Source organism: Marmota flaviventris, chromosome 9, assembly GCF_047511675.1.
Source record: "Marmota flaviventris isolate mMarFla1 chromosome 9, mMarFla1.hap1, whole genome shotgun sequence".
Classification (NCBI taxonomy): domain Eukaryota; kingdom Metazoa; phylum Chordata; class Mammalia; order Rodentia; family Sciuridae; genus Marmota; species Marmota flaviventris.
Genome location: NC_092506.1, coordinates 41,902,111 through 41,918,659, shown reverse-complemented (window position 1 = coordinate 41,918,659; position 16,549 = coordinate 41,902,111).

The following is a 16,549-nucleotide window of genomic DNA, read 5'->3' as shown; positions in this document are numbered from 1 at the left end:
GAAGAATAGCTGTGAAAAAGGAATTTAGATCAATTCCTGGGTGTCTAACACTTTTCCAGATGCAGCTGCTCTTGTGTTTGTCTGAGCTTGCTGGCCCCTCGTGGGAACCCTGCTGAAAACCTACTTACCAAAATAGAAATCAGGACATTCTAATCATTCTCAGGACAAAAAAAAAAAAAAAAAAAAATCAATTGCTGGAGATTGGGAGGTTTATTAGTCTGTTTTCATAATTTAATTTCTAACCAATGGATCAGCTTATAATGTTTTCTTTTTTAATGGATATAATTATTAATAAAATATAATTATGGCCTCTTATGGGATAGCTAATCATATTGCTTAATAGAGACTTAATTTCCTGTGTGTTTTGTTTATTATATAACCCCTTTACTAATCTGAATTGTTATATTGCACAGAACAAGTTGGGCACATTGAGATATTATATAGTATATACTAGTTGTTTAATGGTTCATCCTGAATCATATATGGTACACCACTGATATGAGAAAACTCAGTTTACATCATTTTCTGTGTGAAATGGGGTAAGTTCATCTTGTTTCTCTCATCTCTATACAAAGGCTAATGTTTGTTTTGCCTGTTTGCTAGAGCTATTGTAAAGTATCATGTAACATACTGCAAGAGTAAAATACTTTATAAGTTAAATATTTAAAAGGGAAATTTTTTTTCTCCACCACAATGCCAGTTTTGGCTGAGATGCAAAAAAAATCTTACTTGATGCATGAAATAAAAATGTTCTTATTTTATGAATAGAGAATTGTACGTAAAACAAACAAAATATAGTCATCAGAAGTGATAGAGCAGAGAGTGTGAAGAACTCAGTTCTTCAGCGATGGTAAGAATTCATCGGGAACATGACACCTGAGATGGATTTGAAAGGAGACTCTAACCAGTAGTTACTTTCTCTTTGGAGAATAGGATGCCACTATAAAAACATGGAAGTAGCAAAGGGCAGGTCACAAGTATGTCAGAGCACAAAAACACTGCTTTTTTCATAAGGTTAAATGAGATAATTGATACAATAGTCATATAGTGTTCCAAAATGGAAGGTGCTATTTTTTATCACAGGAAGATGAAGCTGAATTGCCAGCTTACTAGATAATAGGAAACTGACAACCAGAAGGAAATTAGGAAACTTTTCTGTCTAGACATTGAGTGGACCATGAAAGACCATGAACAGAAAAGTAACTTTAAGATACAAAAGTATTTTTTTCATAAATTAATATAGCAAGGACAAAAGACAGGAAAAGCATCCACTTAAGGGAAGGACTGAGGGAAGGAGGCTGATCTTTGCATTAGTGTAGGGCAGGTTAGACACATATTGCCTAATCATCCTGCTTGACTCTTAGAGCTTATTAAAAGCTCAAAATGTTGTAGTAGAAATATAGCCAAGTTGTTAAGAGATAAAGATTCTTACTCTGGATGTGTCAGCCACTTATTAGCACTTTAAGAAAGCTCCTTAACATACATAATCTTGGGTTCCCACCACTGAACTCAAATAGCTCTTGTGACTCAGCACTTGCTGAGTCTGTGCTTTTTCAGAATCATACTTCTCTTGGACTAACCATTTCTGTGAGCCTGAGGTCAGATGATTTATCTTCAGAAAACTTGAAGGATGAGAGCACACTCCTGAAAAGCAAATTAGTTCTAATTGCTATGAGTCTCAGTGACTGTTCAAACCCTGCACTTACCAAATAATTAGGTATTTTATAAGGGTGTGAAGACTAGGTACAGGATATAACAAAAGGTCTAAATCAACACGTAAATATTGTATTTTGTGTGAAATTAGACCTTTGCTATCTAGGCTAAGCATCTCCCATCAGGACTTTTTGCCTAAAACCAACCAGGGAAAGAATAATTTTTCTCCCACATTCTGCAAGTGTTTACAGTAATGTATTTAAACTATAAGTATGTTTCCTGTTCATGAGAATGGCACGTTTATTAAGACTATAGAATTAACCTCATGGGGGTGTGGATCTTCAATCAAAATCTTCCAAATTGCTTTTGAAAATCAACAAAGGAATCAAGACTTTGAATAGCTTCAGGACACAAAATTTCCTATGGTAAGAGGAAGCAGATTACTTCCAGCTTTTAGCTAGTAACCCATGGCCTAACCTATATTTTAGTACAGAGGCAGATATTGGTAATAACTTGAAAGAGAGAAATGCTGCCATCAACAGTCAAGAGTCAACAGTTAGGATACTTTGATGATAAAGGAAGCTATTTAAATCTCTATTCACAGAAAAATAAATGAATAATCATGGTGACCAGGGAGGACTGTACATACTAGTCAGAGCCATTTGCATGACCTAAGCATCATATATTCCAAAAACACCTTGCTTTAGCATCTAAATAAAGAACTGCAGATCCTAGCCTCACGAAATGTGCAAAGTCTAATGCATTGTCAGGATTCTGAGAATCCCTAGGGAGAGGGAAGGATAAAATTTACCCTGATTTACCACCCTGAGAATAATCCCAGCTTCTAGCTCAGTTCTTGTTGCCTCTCAGACTGGTCCTGCCATCCTGCCACCCTGCAAAGGACTGAGAGTTGCTCTAACTCTCTCTGGCCAACAGTACCTCCACTAGAATATGCTGCCCCTTTCCCAGACTGTATTTTCTCAATGTTAGTCACCTACTTGTCAAAAAAGAATTTAGCTGAAGACTCAGGAAAACAAAGTACAATTACAGGAACCATCAAAAAATATACTAAAATTGAACATCAGGCATCCAGGAAACTGACGTTTTTCAGTTATCACTTTCTGTGAACCATAGCTTCTTATTACATTTCTAAGGTCTGCCTTTTCCTTCTTTCATCTCAAAATCTTCTCTTCTCTGAATGCCCTGAAATATCACTTCAGTTTTCTTTGCTCATAAAAGATAAACTTACAATTTCTAGTACTTCATTACATAGAGCCATTTAAATCTTCTAAATGAGATTTCAGGAACTTCTACTACCTAATAAACGTGCCCAAGTAATGATTTCTCCAAATGGAGTGCCACCTAATTGGAGGCTCACTCCTCTGCACTCAGTGCCCAGCGTCGGGTTTTGGTGTCTACGTGGGTTTGGACGCTTAGGAACGTATTCACCTGTATGTCCTCCACTGTGGTGCTGCAGGTGGGAGTGGGCAGGGTAAGGAATTTCTATTCTCCAGCACAGCAAACCTCACTTATGTCAAGCTTTATATTGGTTCTTGCTGTTGTCACTGTTTCTCTCACCTTCCTTCTCCAACTTCCTTTTCCCCATCTTTTCTTCTTCTGCTTCCTCCTATTCTTCCTTTTCTTCATGATCTATATGTTCTTACCCTTTCCCCTTTGTAGCCTCCTTCCAACTCTTCCTCTTCTTCTTGTGTTAGTTTCTCAAATATTGATTAAAAATGTGTTTATGATTTATTCCAACAAAGAAAAGCCCAAATTCCTAACTCGTCATTCATAGATATATCATAAGCCCAGCTTCCCTTACTTCCCAATTACCTCCTTTGCACAGCCTGCATTTCCACAAAATTAAATCATTTGCAGATCCGTGACTACCCCCCACAGTTGATACCCTGCTTGTTCCAAAGTCAACCCTACTATTTAAGTTGCAGGTAAGTACCACATTTCTCATTATATTTCTCATTACTCAAGTATAGATAATTTTCCTGCTTTGACTCCCCTCTCACGCTCCCATACAGACAATGCGTACCTTCAATCGATTCTCCCAATCTGCTATTATGAGCCAGATTGTGAAGCCAGGAAGTCATGTATTAACTTCTAGCCCTGCTACTTCCTTATGTTTGCTTGTTTACTTTCACCTGAGACATATTATTTTATGTCTGTGGTTCTCATTTTCTTCATCTGTAAAGGAGGATTAAAATAATACCTTAAGGGTGATTGAAGGATAAAAATAAAGAAATGTAGTTGGATTCTTTAGCATAGTAGCTGCACACAGAAAGAGCTCTATAAACATTAGCTGTGTCATAATATTTCCTAACATTTGAATAAGACTACATGGTTTAAAAACGCACTTCAGGCTATTACCTAAAAACATCCTGTTAAATAGGTAGAACAGATTTTTAATGCCTATTTTACAGATGAGGAAACAGGGTCTTAGATAATGAACAACTTTACTTAGACTCCAGCAAAATATAATACTCAGGCTCACTGCCATTGTCATTTGGTTTTTGCCCTACATTTAGTTATAGATAAATTATATTTATCCAGGCATGACTTTTTGTCTTTAAGGGATCACTCTTATAAGAATGCTCTGGAAGTAGAAAGTAGTATGGACCCCATTGCCATTGTTCAGGAGACTGAAATAAAAGTGAAATGAAGGAAGAAAGATTTCATCTCTGGTTGTAAATTCCCCATCAGAAAAAAAAAATAGTTGAAGAACTGTTTATGATAGAAAACTATAATTAGGAGTAATGAGATGAAATTAAGGAAGGGAAATAACAAGTTTATAATAAGGTTCCAGTATGAAGTATTCAAATTTAATTGTGTTTTTTAAGTAATGTCAGACTTCCAGATGCTGTAGCGATGAAGACTGTATACAAATGGGTGCATAAATAAATGACTTTATAATCCACAACTCAAACTGGTGTGTATTATGAACCAGGATGCTGTTTTTGCAACTGCACACTTAGAATTGGCACTGCAGTATGCAAAAAAAAAAAAAAACAACAAAAACAAAATCTCCTATGGGGAGAGAATGTGTTTTCTATTTCTTAGGGCTTACTATAGAAGAATAGGAAATATTTCCTCGTCTTCCTCTGCTTCTTCCTCCACATGTGGGAGCACACAAACACACACACACACACACACACACACACACACAAAGCCCAGCCTCCTCAGTTTATCAGACTTGTGTACCCTGTGATCCATTTTTGAGTTGAAGCATCACACACTAGGAGGTTAATTTATCCAACAGAATGTTATAATCAACTATTTTAAATGCATTGTTCAGATCTCCAGAGACCTTAGGAATGAAAGGGGAAAGATACTCAGACTAATTTTTATGTCTCTGCCATGGCTACAGAGACATGGTTAATAAAGTCATTCAGAACTTGTGCTGCAGGAAATGTGGGAACTTGGAGAGGATCCCCGGACTTTCTGCTATTGGCTTTTCTGTGGAATCAAATTATTTGGAGTTCTTTGTTTTTAAGTCATTATTTTTCATTAGACAAGCTGCTGCTGTTATCCAAAAGTTAATAGCAGGAATATGTCTGGCTGACACAACAAATACAGCCATATTTCCACAGTTATTAATGCCAGTAACAATTTGAAATACAATAAATGACTCTGCACTGTGGAATTTACCACTCACACAATGGTAGGAAACTGTGCTGCTGATGTGTCTTCTGGAAAGAGAACTCACACACATACACATGCTCATATGCACACTGAACTCCTAATATTTTCCTGCAGATGGCTACCAGATACATCATGACAACTAAGTGGAATTTTATAAGTGTATGTTATCAAAGTCTGATTCACACGCAATAAGAGAAATTGTGATCTAAACCATCAGTCTTGGAATTTGGAAGGTTTAAGTTGTCATTATTACATGATAACTCTGCAGATTAACTTCCTAATGCTTGCATTATTCAGCCTTTTCAATTCTAGTAGTAACTGTGCCACCTATTACTGGTTCCAGTGCTAAAGTAAGTCAACTCTAGATTCCACACATCAAACAGGATTTTCGCTTTTCAGAAATTCACAAAGTGGCATATTAATGTCTTCATGAAGCTCTGTGGTAGCTGGATATAACGTTTTTCAAACTTAGATATGCATTGAACCTTTTCTTTTTGACCTACTAATTGACTTTCTGCATAATGGCATTTTGTGAGTACTAGTTTGGAAACATGGTCTTAATCCCCTTCCTCTTCATATATGTAAACATACATGGAAAACTTGCATGAGTCACTAGAAATAAATCTGCTTCCAACTGATGAGACTTAGATGCTTAAATTATTGGAAAACCATGACCACCTAAGAACCCTTCTGCTACCTACTTCTGTTGAAACCTCAACCTTAAGAAGACAAGAATCTGCCTGGCCCTTGTGGGTCTTCTGGGTTTCTCTTCTTGTTCTGTTGCAATGATCTTTAACTATGCAATTAATTTTCAGACTCCACTACTTTTAGGGCTTTGTTTTTCTGCCATAACAAAGACAACTGGTATGAAACTTACAGAGCTTTTTGAGAATAGCTGTCATAGCTACCATCAGTTCCTAGACCTGTGCCTGACACAAAGTCAAGGTCTAATAACTGTGGCTAAATTAAATGAAAAACACAAGGGCTTTTTTCCCCCTACCAATTTGTTAAGCCTGTTAGAAAATGGACAAAGATTTTCTGACCCTTGTTTTCAGGGTATACCACTATTCTTCTAATTCCAGAGGCAGGGCTTCATGCTCAGCACCAATAAGTATTTATTCAACAACCACCTAAACAGATAAGTGCTTCACAGGACAGGTTTAATTGACTTATTCTCTGCTTGTTCAGAGTTGACAGCTTCAATTTCTTTTGTTGATAAGAGTACATAACTTAATTCTGTTGATTAAATGTGATGAATTGCTGTCATAAGTCTTATATACCTTTCATATTCAGTAGTCTCTCTCCTATGCTCCTGCTCAGGTTTCCAGATAGATGAGCCCATATTCAGTGTAGACTAGCAGCAGCTGTAAGTGGGGCCTAGCTTTTTCTTGTGTTCTGATCAATCAAATACTGACCTACTTTCTCTGAGACCAAAAAAGGTCCCTGAGTCATCAGCCTACACATCATTTTTGTGTTGTGTTGAAGTTGGAAAAGACCCTTAGGTGAGAGGAGAAAGAGGATCTTAGGAATTGTCTACTACGTGTCATAGTAAGAGTAACTATCCTACCTCTGTGTAAGATTTTTGATGAGGAATTACCTTTTCATATTATTTGATCCTCGGCACCAGCCTTAGAGGGTAGAAGAAAATAATATCAAGAAGATGCAGACTTTCTCAGTGCCCTGACACTGGGGCTTGGCACTCTGAGTCTAGCTTTCTTTCTATCTTGTCTGAAGAAGGAAGAGGAAGGAGAAGAAGACAAAGAAAGAGGGAGGGGAGAAGAAAGGGGAAGAAAAAGACAAAGGACAAGTACTTGACTCAAAGTTTGTATGAAATACATATTAAGTGAATGGCAACAATTCCTGTGTACATTTAAAACCTTTGTGTTTTAGTTTTCCTCATACATAAAATAATATTCTCTATCTCATGTTGTTCCTATAAAGATAAAAGTCTTCATATATATCCAAGGTATTACGTGTGTGTGTGTATATATGTGTGTGTGTATCTATCTATGTGTAATGGTTATGATAGATTAGCGCCTAGTAAATAGCCAAATAATATCAACTGCTTTTACATAGTAATTTATAAGCTTCAAATTTTTTGAAAACACTATCATAATTAATCATCAAATTAATCTTTTGATAACATAATTAGTATAGCCATTATGGAAAAATAGCCTGGAGGTTCCTCAAAAAAATAAAAATATTATTACTGCCATATGATCCAGCCATCCAACTACTGGTATACAACTACAAGAAATGATATTGGTATATCAAAAAGGTATCTATACTTTCTCAAGGTAGTTGTATCATAACCCAAGTTAATCCTCACTAGGAGGAAACAAAAAGAGCTACAGCTCCCAATGTCCCCGTTGGTGCCTGCTTAAATGGACCACACAGATAGCATGCACCTTTCACTGCATCTGTGGTGGATTGATCACGTGGGTGGTACTGAGGGTTGCCTCTGTTCCTTTAGTGAGGAAATATTTCCCAAGGTATCAACTGGCAATTTGCTTATCAGGATCTTCACTAAATCAAATCATGATATCATAATAGTAGGGAATTTGAAATCACAAAGGCTGAGTAAAATTTTGACCCTACTTTTTATTCATTACACCTTTTGTACGTTTTTAGGACTTAATATATCTTTAATTCCTAAAAACATTATTTAAAGTTTTTGAGTATCAGTTTCCCCATTCAAAACCTGGAATAGTATCAAGTTCATACATTAATAATATTTTATCAGTCTAAAATGATGTTATTTTGGCAAAGTTACATGAATGGGTGCTGAATGTCTTTGATTATGAGGTGTGTCCCATAAGTTAACTCTAATCCCTCACTTCCAAATCCCCAGAGCCTGCATAGACTTCTTACAGAGAACCTTGCCATTAAAGGTAAGAAACTTCAGTTTCAGGGTCTGAAAGGGGAAATGCTTTAACAGATTTAGGGCAACTTCATTTAACCTGGCAATAAGATTAAGACCGAGCTCTCCCAAGTTGGTCCTTAGCCCTGTCAACATCTCTGCCTTTGTCTCTGTTAATTTTGTCCTGCTGGCCTGGACTAATACCACAAGGCATTTAGCTGTGTTAATTAAAAATACCAGCCAAGCAAGATGCTTAAGAATGTTGCTGCCAAAGGCAGTCTCCAGCTTTAAACAGCCAGATTGATTTAAGGACTTTTAACCAACTGCTCTATAAATTTCACGGCCAACAGCTTGGTGCTGCAGACCAGCGAGTGAAGGTTGAAAGCCCAGTGGTTTGCAGGCTCCCTGCCATTTGAAGGAGCCATGGCAAAGGGAAGGAGAATGATGCTTAACTCCCTGGGCAGGAAGAGATTGGCTGGGAGAAGTCTGCAGGACAACCAGCGACAATCAAAAGTATTACCTCAGAGCAAGGGGTAGAAAGGTTGGCTGCATGAACTTACAGTTTGGGAGGGAACTTTGGAGGTGCTGGAGCACTGGTAAGTAGATTATAAAGTTTCAGTGGGCTAGGCTGGTTGTCGGAGACATAGAAATGAGGACACAGCCTGGCAGTGAGTCCAGAGGTTTATTTACTGAAGTCAGGCTTGTGAATTATTCGAAAAGGAACAGAAGATGGAACTCTGTGGTTTTGGATATGGAGAAAGTAACCCTCTTCAGAAACCACCAGAGCAGCTGGCTAGTCCATAAAGTGCCCTGTGGTCCAGATGGTACACCATGGTGGAGAGTCCCAAACATGAGAACAGTACATCCTCAGGCCTCAGGATGCAGATGGTAACTCGGTGGATCCAAGTAATTTGTCCATAGCAGGACTACATCCAGTGGAGGGACGACAAGGAAACAGGACCCAGTCTTTTTCTCCATAGACACCCATGATGTATAGATAATGTGTCAGAGCCTCAGCAGAGCTGGACCAGATTTAGACATGCCCTTAAATGTTCTCCAGCATCTGGGACTTTCTCCTTGTGTTTTGACATAACAAACTACTCTTTTCAACACTTGAAGTGAAGGTATCAAGTCTTAGGTGAATATAATGTTCATATGTTCAGATTTCACTGGGCACCAGAAGCACTCATGAAGTTCCATTAAAACACAGATAGTACCTAGGCTTCAATGCAGACCTAGAGCATAAGAAACAGTGCCCGAGTGTCTATATTTGTATGTATACACATGGATGTATAACCAATGTGATCCTGCAATCTGTACACGTAGAAAAATGACAATTCATACCCTATTTGAATCAAATGTATGATATGTCAAGATCATTGTATTGTCTTGAACAACTAATAAAAAATAAATTAAAATAAATAAATAAATAAAATTAATTCAAAATAATAATAATAATAAAAAAAGAATCACCATAGGTGATTTTGAAATTCACTTAAGAGAAGGATGTTGAGAAGATGGTGCTTACAAGTTTTTACCTCTTTCCAAAATAATGGAAAAGAGAATGCAATGCAGCAGGTCCATGCACAACCCTTGCAGTACAACAGTCTAACTTTGGCATGTGCTGTTTGGTGGATTTGGGTAAGCTTGTTAACCTTTCAATCCTCAGATTTTTCAAGTGAAAATTGGGGCCATGATAGTGACTCCACATAGCACTGATATGAAGATTATTGAGATTTGAGTTAATGAGTGTTGAAAGCTTAGTCCAGTGTGGCATGCAGTAAATAAGTGGAGTTATTATTTGCTATTTAAGTGTTTGGTCTTTGTTCTATTTAGGGCTCAGTCAAAATGAAAATATCCCTGAGATGAAAATCGTTATGAGGGGCAGTATGTAAAAGTGTGAAGAATAGAGGCAATCTCTGGATTCTCGTTTCCCACTTACCATTCTCCCTTGGGTAAGAAATTTGAACTCCTGACTCTAAATTTCTTAATTTAAATTGGCTTTATAAACTATAAAGTGAGACAAATTGAGTGATGATCTGATTTTTGTGTACCACAATCTATGAATGGCTTTCACATTTTTTACACCTTTTCTTGAAAAACAGATTACACATGGCACACAAAGTCTAAAATCCTTCCTTTCTAAAGGAAAAAGTTTGCTGACACTTGACATATAGCACCACTTCCCAAATGTTAATAAGCAAGGAAATCCCCTGGAGAATTCTTTAAACCTGGCGCTGGTCCTAAAAATCTGCTTTTTAACAACTTATGGTGAAACCCTGATGCTGCTTGCTCAGATACTAGTGATGAGGATGTTATTTGCTTACACTGAGTAGCAGTCTGGGTGTTTGGATTTATTTGGTAGGTGTAGGGTCTGGACTTTTCTCATGTTTGTAAAGCTCACCAGCTGATTATGTTGTGAAGCCAAGGCTGACAATCTACTTTGTCATGCAAGCGGCATTAGTCCAGTCAGCTGTCATCTTAGAAAATAGATTCTAGACTCCAGGAATTTAATTCAAATCAGGTAAGTTCTTCTAAAAAGAGATATGGCTGCCTAAGAGCAGCACATTAAATGCAGTTATTTAGTTCCCGAAATGTTATGGCCCAGAAATTTTGTCTGGCTCCTTATTTGTTCTTTTTTTTTAATATTTATTTTTTAGTTGTAATTTGGCACAATATCTTTATTATATTTATTTATTTTTATGTGGTGCTGAGGATTGAACCCAGGGCCTTGCGTGTTCTAGGAGAGTGCTCTACCACTGAGATGCAACTCCAGCCCCTCCTTCTCTGTTCTTTACCATCTTCAGTTCTCCTCTTCTTATTTTAGCTTTGTGTATTTATTTCTCTATGCATTTATTTATAGAACTCTTTCTGAATTTTTCTCCTTCCTTTTGTGGATCTATGAACCTTGAAAGTTTTCTTTGCATGGTCTGTTTAAATAGAACTGTCTTCTGACACACCTGAATGAATAACTATCATTTATTTCTATTGGACATAATTAATGGCCTTGACTCCAAGATGAGAATATGGAAGACTGAAGACTTAAGTATAAAAGCTAGGGAAAACTTTAAAAGGCTACCTCATAATAGTAGGATTGAAACATGCTTTCAGCTTTCACTTCTACCTTGTCCTCCCACTCTCTGTTTCTAGTTACATGACATCATGATATATAAAGTAAGTCAATATAATTAGCATTAAGAGTGTGGACCAAAGGATCAATTACTATCAGATAAACGAAGATATTGGCAATGAAAATTAAAATCCACCTTCTGTTTTAGTGCCCAAGGGAGAAGCAATAAAGTCATCTCTCTTGATACTTCATACATTTATATATTTGAAAAAGTTTCTCAGGTGAAGTATATTGGCATTAGTAATTGATAACTATTTGGGATAAGGTCTTAAGGACTCCTGGCAGTTTTATACAAGTAGAACTGTTCTGGGCATCTGTGACTTTAGGCATTTATTTTATTTTGACCCTTTGATTGACCAAGTTAAGGCTGACATGAAATATAATGTCATCATCCCAAAGAAGCTGGAAATAGAGACAGAGATCAGACAAACAGAGCTATAACCTTTCACTGCAGTTGCTGGGAATAAACATACTCTAATAGAGGTGACCCTCACACAGTGCAAAGGGAGATGCTGGAATGCTAGCAATAAGAAAAACAATTCAATTCCAGCCCCAAGCCTCTGGGCTATGTTTAAGCCAACCACTGTCAGCTGTAGCAGTAATCACTGTACAGATCCCACCACTGTGACTGTGAAGCAATTGTTCAGTGGCCTAGGACTCCCAAAGCTCACTTCTAATTTATGGTCAGCAAACACTTTATTTCACTGCCTTGAGCTCCCCTCTATAGTACCTGTTAAGTTATACTTGCCACAAACCAAGTTGAAACCCCAGCAAAAGTTATCACTTTGTCATAGACAAAGATAAAGGTCTCTGCCTACTAAATGAGGGTCATTTTTCTGCAAATAGACCACTGGTCCCAGCCCAGATATAGTAAGCTCCAAAGTCGTCTTGAGTTGTTAATATTGCTTCAAAATGAACCTACTGACTGGGCATGTTGGAGCACTCCTATAATCCCAACAACCTGGGAGGCCGAGGCAAGAGCATGGAAAGTTCAAAGCCAGCCTTAGCAACTTAGTGAGGTCCTAAACAATTTAGTGAGATTCTGTCTCCAAATAAAAAATAAAAAGGGCAGGGGATGTGACCCAGTGGTCAAGTGCCTCTGGGCTCAATCTCTGGTACAAAATAATAATAATAATAATAATAATAACAACAACAACAACAACAACAACCCACTGACAACACAAACACGATGTGTATTGTCAACACAAATGTGACACACACCTTCACACCTTCTAAATTAAAAATGAAAAAATAAAAAGAGAATCATCAAATCTATATTTGAAACATATGGTCTTGAAGAACTTAACTTTGGGTTTAGGAAAGGAAAAATAGGGATAGATTTGGAAACACTTTTGTGTTTTGGTTATTATATTTTGCTATTAATCCTGATAATCTGGATTTAGCAAAAAGTCTTTTGAATAATTCATAATAATTCATAATTCATATAATAATTCATATGTATTTGGGCAAAAACAGTCACTGATCATTTTGCAGTGAAGTATGTGTTTGTAAAAACTAGTAAGCATATGTGTGTATGTGCTTGCATCTAAAGTTGATTTGCTTTTAATGGATTATAATGTATCTTTTTTTTTTTTTTTTTTTTTGTAACAAGAATTAAACCAACCATGCTTAATCATTGAGCAACATCCCGAAAGTTTTTCATTTTATTATTTGGAGACAGAGTCTTACTAAATTGTTTAGCCTCACTAAATTTTTGAGACTGGATTTAATCCTCCTGCCTCACCCTCCCCAGTCTCTGGGATAACACTTGAGCATGGCTTTATAATGTAATTTTAAGGGCAAAAATTATCCAGATTAAAACATAGACTAAGAATCCACCTATTATAAAAACTGCTAGGTACTGAGAATACATACTTGTCCCTTCATGAGAACTTTTATACTTGATTTTTGTTAACCTTAATTTTGAGAAAATAATAAATGCATGATTGAATGGTACTGATGCTCAAAAGGGAATTCATGTTTCTTGACTTGACTAATACATCTCAATTTAAATATTTTTTTCATTGCATACAGCATATGTCCTTATCTGGCTCTCCAGAGTACAATTTAGGAACACCAGTAGGTCCTAGCTGGTATTTAAGAAGGTACTGAGTACCACTTCCACTTTCAGAAAGTTCACTGGCCCATCTGCTCAGCCACCCTAGGAGCAACTCCAGTGAGCAGGTAGGGGCAGGGCAGGAGAACAGTGCATTCCAGGTAAGGAAAGATTGGTTTCCTCTTATGCCAGCAAAGGTGTTTTTTTTCTCCAATCTCCCTGTGCGTCAATTTCCTCATCTATAGTATAGATGCAATGAAAATGTTTTCCTCACAGATGAGTTATGACAATTAAATAGGTTAATATATGCCAAGTGATAGTGATTACTATTAAAATATGTGACATCACAAAATGAGTTCTCAGTACATGATAGCTGTCACCATCTCCTCCACAGTTAATTCTTTCTTTAGGATAAAATAAAGAATAAAGGCTTGAATGAGCTAGACCTGATTCTTCAGTTGCCATTCATAATATTTCTAAAGTCCAAGAATTAGTAAGACTGGAACTAGAACTTGAATCTATCTACTAGACTCTGTAGCCCATGATGTTGCTCTTCCAAATTCTTGTTTATCTTCACTTTGGTATTTTTCTAGAACTGTGAGTTTGCGATACACCATAGCTCTTTGTTTGCAACAAAGTTTATCAAGTATGCAAGGCATTCCCAAGGAGATCGAGAGCAGCTCAAAAGCCGAGGTCAGCAGACAATCCCTGAAGTTGTCGGCACCTTCGGTAGTCATGGTAAGAAGCTTGTCTCAACAATCCTGGTCACTGGAAATATTTTAAAAGGGGAGAAGCAAAACCAAAACTTCTCAAGGAGGGAGCCAAATGAAGCAGCCCAATAGGAATGTTTGGAAAACCTCAATCTTGTCTAAATTGAGACCTGTCTGTTCATTGTGGGGATCAAACAGAATAAGGCAGTCAGAGGTGATTAATGCAATGCAGAAGTTTTCTCTTGTGCTTTCCACAAGGATGAGACCCTCGCTATTGTTCTAGAAACCTGTTTTTGACAGCAGGTGTGCCACCTGCTGAACACATCTGTACCAGCTCAGGAGGATTCCTGTGTGATGTGTTTGTCTAAGGGTGGCTGCACAGGGATGAATAGACAGATTCCTGGAGGATTCAGTGACACTGCAGCTAATTTAAGAAATGTCAATGGAAAAGACATGGAGACCAACAGAATGAAGTCAAAGGTCTTCCTCCTATAATAATGGCTCTTGGGGTTTCTAAAACTGGGCTTTTTCCCTAAGAAAGGATTCAATGTTTTTTTTTTTTTTTTTAAATATATTTGTTGGCCATTTGTATTTCTTCTTTTTTTATGGGTTTTATTTTTTAAATACATGACAGCGGAATGCATTACAATTCTTATTACACATATACAACAATTTTTCATACCTCTGTTTGTATATAAAGTATGTTCACACCAATTCATGTCTTCATATATGTACTTTGGATAATGATGTCTATCACATTCCACCATCCTTGCTAATCCCCTGCCTCCTCTCTTTCCCTCCCACCCCTCTTCCCTATCTAGAATTCATCTATTCCTCCCATGCTCCCCCTTCCTACCTCACTATGAGTCAGCCTCCTTATATCAGAGAAAACATTCAGCATTTGTTTTTTGGGGACTGGCTAACTTCACTTAGCATTATATTCTCCAAAGCCATACATTTACCTGCAAATGATATAATTTTATTCTCTTTTATTGCTGAGTAAAATTCCATTGTGTATATATGCCACATTTTTTTTATCCATTCATCCACTGAAGGGTATCTAGGTTGGCTCCACAATTTAGCTATTGTGAATTGTGCTGCTATAAACACTGATGTGTGTATTTCTTCTTCTGTGAAGTGCCTGTTCAGTTCTTTTGCTCATTTACTGATTGGATTATTTGTTTTTTTGGTGGTAAGTTTTTTGACTTCTTTATATATCCTGGAGATTAATGCTCTATATGAGGTACAGGTGGCAAAGATAGTCTCCCATTCCGTGGCTCTCTCTTCATGCTCTTGATTGTTTCCTTTGCTGCGAGGAAGCTTTCTAGTTTGATATCATCCCATTTATTAATTCTTTATTTTACTTCTTGTACTTTACTAGTCTCATTGAGGTGTTATAGTTAAAGTTTCGTCCCAGGGTTTCATAAACTGACTTCCAGACCATTCACGTATAATCGAATCAAGCCTTTATTGAAGTACACCGGTGGCGGCTGACCAGAACATAAAGCTGTTCCCCTGATCAGCCCCAAACAATTGCAAGGGCACTCTTTATAAGCCTGAAAACCACAAAGGGATGTTCGGGGAGGTCTAGCTAATGCAAGCAAGCCAGGTTTCAGAAGCAGGAGAGTGCAGTCAAGCGGCGGGAAGCCTAACTAGTCACAGTTAGTCCAATCAACCCAGTTACAGAAACAGAGCCCCGTTACCCTAGTTACAGAAACAATACCCCATTAGGTAGTTTCATGTTCTTAAAGGTTTCTATAGCAAAAGGAAAAGAACATCTTGCCCCGGTCATGACCCTTCTATTTGGCATGGTTGTTTTACAGGATGAAGTCATAAAACAAAATGGAGTCACATTTGCTTCTACTATCACAGAGGAAATTAGATCCTAAGCTGACATGATGGAGAGTTGGGCCTATGTTTTCTTCTAGTAGTTGTAAGATTTCTTTTCTAATACCTAGGTCTTTGATCCACTTTGAGTTGATTTTTGTGCAGGGTGAGAGATAGGGCTTTAATTTCATATTACTACATATACATTTTCAGTTTTCCCAGCACTATTTGTTGAAGAGGCTATCTTTTCTCCAATGTATGTTTTTGGCGCCTTGTCTAATATGAGATAACTGTGTTTATGTGGGTTTGTCTCCATGTCTTCTATTCTGTACCATTAGTCTACATATCACTTTTGGTTCCAATACTATGTTTTTCTTTATTATGGTTTTGTAGTATAATTTAAGGTCTAATATTGTGATGCCTCCTGCTTCACTTTTCTTGCTAATGATTGCTTTGGCTATTCTGAGTCTCTTATTTTTCCAAATGAATTTCATGGTTGCTTTTTCTATTTCTATGAAGAATGTCATTGGGTTTTTAATAGGAATTACATTAAATATATATAATGCTTTTGGTATTATGGCTATTTTGACAATGTTAATTCTGCCTATCCAAGAGAAATACAAATCAAAACTACACTGAGATTCCATCTCACTCCAGTTAGA